We start from the raw sequence: 6,672 nt of genomic DNA, 5'->3' as shown, positions 1-6,672 counted from the left end.
TACTGGAAATGTGGAGAACCAACGAGAGCTTCAGGACAGAGGTGTTTTTGCCTCCTTTGTTTAAAACAGGTCTTGTGGTTATGGGATGAAGCTTCGAACATGACCTGAGTGTGTCCTAAAGTGTCAGAAAACGCAGCCAAACAAAAAAACTTCATAACCCTCACATACTTAGAAAAAAAAGTCATGATTATTACAATGCTCTAATGGATTTTGGGCGCTGAGGCTGGAAATGAGGCAGCAGATGCATAAGTAGAGCTACACGTCCCAGATCGCAGGGCCACAGGAAAGCCTTGCTCCTCCCCCAGGAGACCGTACCAATTACTACATTTTTAACACTCCCTAATCACCAGCTAATAGATTGATGCCTTCAGAGCTGGCTGCCTCCCTGGCCCTCTCCTATTAAGTTACACAAGGGGATTCGAGTCCTTTCACCAGTGTGTAGCTACAGTAATATCAGTCCTTCCACCCTGAGCAGCCCTTTCTTTAAGATCTCTCAACTGGGGGGGTGAAGGCCCTGGTGGAAGCAGTTAATGTAGCAGTTTATGTTGGATAAACTCCATTTTACCTTCTCTGCAAGCGCTGCAACTGTTCAGCCTGACCCATTTTGCCCTGCTCCTGGTGGCAATGCCATTCATCTTGCAGAGATAGCTATGCCCCCACGAACAGCAGATCACTGAAGATTTTTGTTATTCTTTAGCTCTTTTATCTTGGAGAAAGCAAGGCACAGCTTCTTTGGCTGCTGCTGTTCCAGCGTCCTTGAGTCTTCCATGGGCTGCTCCAGACCCCACAGCAAGGATTTACATTGACCTGTTCTAAGTAAGCTCTGAATCATCACATCCAACATCAAAGACAGACTTGAGCAAGAAGGTCCTGGAAGTCTTAACTGTCTCTGCCTTACAGGAGTGCTCTGCTAAAAAAGCAAGGTAGTAAATTTTACTACAGAACTGGAGGTTTTCAAGTGGCTTAGAAGAAGCTGACGATCTCAAATGCATATGCCAAATCTCAGGGTAATTTACTCAAAGCTGAATGGAGATTGCCAGGAGACTGTATGTGACCAACCTGACCCACAAGAAGACCAGATTTGGAGAGAGGACTGTGAATCCAGCATCCTCACACCCAAACTCCACCACCCAGCACATGGTTCCTCCTTGCAGAGATGCAAGAGGAACCATCAAGGAATAATAGTGCTGAGGCTGCTTCTGTGCAGCAAGAGTCAACTCCTTAGTGTTACTGCATCAGCTAACAAAACACACATTCACACTTAAAAAGGGAAAAAACCCAGCAAATGTTTACTCGATCGAGTTACAGATCTAGCCACATGGATGCTGGTGGAAAAGCTCACTTAAAACTAAGGGAGTCTTTCACAGCAAGAGCATTAACAGTATGCTTTCATTTAGCCCACAAAGTCCTTGGGCCATTTGGAGGAGCAGGGTTTGCAACTGCAGCTGCAATTCACCAACACAAGGGTTTTTCTGTCTCCCAGAATATTAGAGATGGATAACGAAGTGAGATTTAGAAGACAGCTTTCTTCATATTACATAATGACAGCGTTCCTATCCGGATTAATCTTGCATTATGACGTTGCATTTTTCAATCGCGAGCACTTAGAGGAACATGTGCACACACAAACACATACTCGCAGCCTTACAGTGTTGGGGCAGAACGGCAACAATCACTACAAAGGTCAATCCTGCACCCTCTGGAGAGTAGGAGAAAGGAAAAACCCCAAACCTAAGCTATAGTGCATCTCCCTGCTAACACGCTTCGGCTGTCCTCTTCCTCCCCTGCTCTTCTTCCACAACATTCCCTGTGTTTGATGTTCATACACATTTTTGGAGCTGACCAAGAAATCCCTCCATATACCTGTTTTGATTTTAGCTTTGCTATTATCCATTCCAAGAAGGACAAGCTGGTCATTTTGATATCCTACCTGAATATTGACAACCTAATTAAAAGGAGCAAAGGGAGGTGGAAGAAGTCTGCACCAGCACGGATGCTTGCTCTGGGGCCGAGCCCGCTTCCCCAGGCCACAGGGGCAAACACTGGGGATTCATCACAACTCAGCCAGGGGACGATCCTCCAAATGGGGCAGAGAAATCAAGGGCTCACATTCATATCAGTTTATTTGCACCATTCAAGAGAGGCACCTATCTTAGCAGGGCTATTCTGCACTCACTCCATATGTATCAGCTACTAGTAGTGCTCCTGTGGGCAATCAGCTCACCTAAAATTTGAGTCATCCTCTAGAGTGAACGTCTCCTCACCGACTCTAGAAAAAACCTTGAACAACGGCAACGTGGACTGAATCCAGACCTCAACCACCGCACGACCACTTCTTTACGAGTGCCTTTACTCACCTGAGGGGCAGCTGAAATCTGCCTTTTTGCAACCTGCCACCAGCCCTCTGTGCCTGTGCACTGCCATTAGGAAGGAATGGAAGAAGGCAGAGGGCAGGAACTAAGGTATACCTGTCCCTGCAGAAGTAACCTAGTAGGAAGAGCAAAATAGCTTGTGAACAAGATGGTATGTTCAAAGCTATGTAATGGGGCACATGGGACACGGTCATCTTCCATACAGCTCTCTTGCAGGAATTAATTTGCTCCCAAGAGTGTCCTTGGATGGAAGGTGCTAACTTTACCGTGGAGGCTCTATGAACGAATGATATGCACTCACGCCTACGGCTGGTTCACAATGCACATGCACGGAGACTGCATCACTAACTCACCCTTGAATGGCGGTCTCTCCAGATCCGAATCGAGGTGGATTGGTGGGGCAATGTAGGAAACCTGCCCATGGTGAGCCTGCCCTGTGGACAAATAAGCGTTTTAGTTCTGCTGTTTCCTACAGAGATCTATCAGGGCAATAATTAAACATACAGAATTTTTATGGCACTAGATTCAAAACAGGTTTGCAAATATTTTGTTCTATTGTGCATTTCTCACAATGAACTTCCATTTTGTGGAGACACCTGATGAAAAGTTGAAAACACTCCCACTTCTTTTGCTTTTTACATGCAGACATAGGTACTATGCTGAACTTTAGTTATACCTGTGTCGTGGTTTAACCTGGCAGGCAGCCAAACACCACACAGCTGCTCACTCACTCCTCCCCCCCACAGTGGGACAGGGGGAAGAATTGGGAAAAAAGGCAAAATTTGTGGATTGAGATAAAGACAGTTTAATAGAATAGAAAAGGAAGGGAAAATAATGATGATGATGATGATGATGATGATAGAATATACAAAATGAGTGATGCACAATGCAATTGCTTACCACCCGCCAAGTAGCGATCGCTACTTCCTGGAACACACCTCCTATTCATATACTGAGCATGATGTCATATGGTATAGAATACCCCGTTGGCCAGCTGGGCCAGCTGTACTGGCTATGCTCCCTCACAGCCTCTTGTGCACTTGGCAGAGCATGGGAAGCTGAAAAGTCCTTGACTAGCAGGGTACTTAGCAACAACTAAAAACATCAGTGCGTTACCAATATTCTTCTCATACTATATCCAAAACACAGCACTAGGAAGAAATTTAACTCTATACCAGCCGAAACCAGGACAACCTGCTTTACCACTACCACGTACATTTTGCACAATGTTCTCTTAAAAGGCCATATGCCACAGAAGACAACCAATGTCACACAAGCCCATTCAATCTGTTAATCTCACTCTAGAAGGGAAGCAAGCATTTCTGTGTCACAGCAATTTTTGAAGGAAGCATGGTATGAAGTACAACTGCATCTGTTTTCCCCACCTGCAGAAGACGCAGATATCAGTTTGCGGAGCTCTGCATTGCTTTCACCTGGGTGGAAGCTTTTTGGTTCCCAACACCGCCATGCAGCTTCCCAGTTGCTAAAGACTCAATTCTTCTCCAGTAATTTGGAGGTAACTATATTGAGAAACTTCTATTTATAATAAAAACATGTTGTTATAATTCATCTATTTACTGTAACAATTTACAGGGTTGTTAATCTCTTTTTCTAAACATGGAAAGTTAATGACACATAGATTACGATAACAGTTAGAGTAACCTTCCTGTTTCAAGTAATATTCGGGCTGCAATAAAAGCAGTTGATTCCTCTTATGAGACACATTCCAAATAATTAATACGGCTCCCTGTTGACACTTGCTGTTGTTGCTCCAAGCAATTTCCAAGCTAGCGTCACAGGCAGCGGAGCAGTGGTGCAGTCTTTGGGCTTCTTTGTAATGACACCCAGGAACACCACAAGCGCAGTATGCTGGTGCACATAATATGTTGAAAACATCTCTTCAGGGGGATAAAATACTAATGGGAAAGGGGGAAAAAAAAAGAAGTGTGTCTGAATGGGCAGGATATATTTACCGCTTTACGCTGAGGCTGACTCAGATGATTTGCATTATTAGCCATTACAACAACTGGACGTTACTCAGGTTTAAAATCTACTGAGACATCATAAATTCTACATTTGCTTTTAAGTGCTTTAACACGGGAAATCTCCTTCAGGCAAACCCATAACTAATAACGAGTTACCCCGCTTTCCCCTTCTCGTTTACATGTTAAAAATCCATTTGATGTCATTAGTGAGCACAAGTCATCATTTAATAGCTGCTCAGTTCTGCAGCAGAAACAGGCAGACGGTCTGCTCTCACGCCAAGCTGCTCAATGTGGAGGATCAGTGCCCTTATAACCATAGGACAGGCTCCCTATTTGCTGCATTGAAGATACCACTGAAACACAAAATAGCTGAGGTTGGCAGGGAGCTCTGGAAATCACCTAGTCCAGCCCAAGGGCAACAAGAGCCCATGGCAAGCATCCAGACTGATTTTTAGTATTTCCAAGGATGGAGACTCCACAACCTCTCTGGGCAACCTGTACAAGTGCTTCGTCACCCTCACAGGAAAAAAAACCCCAGCTTTTTGTTACGTTTCAGTGTAATTTCCTGTATTTCAATTTGTGTCTCTTGTCCTGTCACTGGATGCCTCTAAGAAGAGCCTGGCTCCATCTTCTTTACTCCCCCCCATCAGGTACTTATACACATCAGTAAGATCCCCTGGACCACATCTGGTCCAGGCTGGACACTCCCAGCTCTCTCAGCCTCTCCCCACATAGAGATGCTTCAATCCCTTAACCATCATTGTGGCCCTTTAAGTAAGGGCCTGTCTCTTTTGTACTGGGTAGCCCAGCACTGGACCCAACACACCAGTGCTGAGCAGAGGGGCAGGATCACCTCTCTTGACCTGCTGGCAATGCTCTGCCTAATGCAGGAGGCTGGTGGCCTTTTTTGCCCTCTGGGCACATTGCTAGCACATGGTTTGTTTGGGGTTTTTTAAGTGTTTTTATCACCTGGTCTTCTTGGGACCAAGTGATCCCAAATACAAAAACCAATGACTTTGCAGCCTTAAAGGCCTAGGCTGGAGTAAAGAAGATACATGCACAGTATATAAAAGACTACAAAACATCTGCGAGTTTGTTTAGACATTCATTACAATTCAGTAATAACTATGCAAGTTTATGAATGTTTTATAAAAGCTTTTACCTAATATGGAGGAAGCAGTAGCATCAAATGCTCTCTTGTGATAAATGAAACAAGTTGCAGAAAGCTTTTATCTACTTGCTGCTGATGCAAAACACACTACTTCCAAAAAAATATCAAACTTGACTTCTGTTAGACTGTACACTTCTTGCAATGCTAATAAATCAAATTTTGGGTTTTAATATTCTCTCTATAAAAAAGCAATGCAAACAATTGTTGTGCTTCATTTTCTGGGCATGAACGCCAGCTTGGTTGCTCTTCAGACTCATCATAGTCTTCCCTTTAGAGGAACAAAGGCTCTCCACTGCTATCTGTGGCCCCAATTATACGTTCAGGATCAAGTTACCTTGTAAACCTTCTTGTTAATCAACAGAATCACATTTTTTCTTTGGTTTTACTATATTGGTAACGGTGACATCTGAGAGGGTTGAGGGAAGGGAGGCAAGGGGGGTGCCTGAATCAAGCCCTTGCAATGGGACTGGTACACAAGCACACAGAGAAAACTGAGTCAGGAGGCCAAACTAGAGGATCAGAGCAACAGTCCTTACGGCTCTAACGGTATTACAAGTTTTGCCACTTACTCCATGAAAAAACACAATTTTACCCAATGGACCTATGCAAGATTTTGAGGCTGATATTACTGGTGCAGCTCAAGTCAGTTGCAAAGGCTGACAGGACAAGTTTTGCCAAGTGATGCCAACTCCCAGTCCCTTTTGCGTGAATTTTGCAGTTTCAGATGCTTACTTCAAGCCCTAGCTCTAGGAGTGAGTGACTTCAATCTCCCCCTCTCCAGTTCCAGCTACTGCAGAAAAACACTTGAAAGGGGGACGGCAGAAACACTCAATACCTCCCTCTCCAAATTGCCCGGTCCTTCAGCTGTTTTTTTCTGCATGTTGGCTCTGAGATGACAACGGTGGAGCACTGGGAGGTGGGACATGGCCTCCCTTGCCTGTATGACCATATCTCCAGCTGTCAGGCTTTCATTTCTACCTGCATATCTATTAACCCATGAGCCTATTTGATCGACCGCTCTTTGACCTGAAGAGCTGCCCACACACTAACCAATATTGGCCTGGTAATCATGCCTATAGGAGAGGAAATGGCTGGTGTCAGGTCCTTCCCGAATTTTGCAGGATGCTCCAAAAATAACTGCAGC

The sequence above is a fragment of the Fulmarus glacialis genome, unplaced genomic scaffold (assembly GCF_000690835.1).
Source record: "Fulmarus glacialis isolate BGI_N327 unplaced genomic scaffold, ASM69083v1 scaffold16979, whole genome shotgun sequence".
NCBI lineage: Eukaryota > Metazoa > Chordata > Aves > Procellariiformes > Procellariidae > Fulmarus > Fulmarus glacialis.
Note: the sequence above shows the minus strand (reverse complement) of the source record.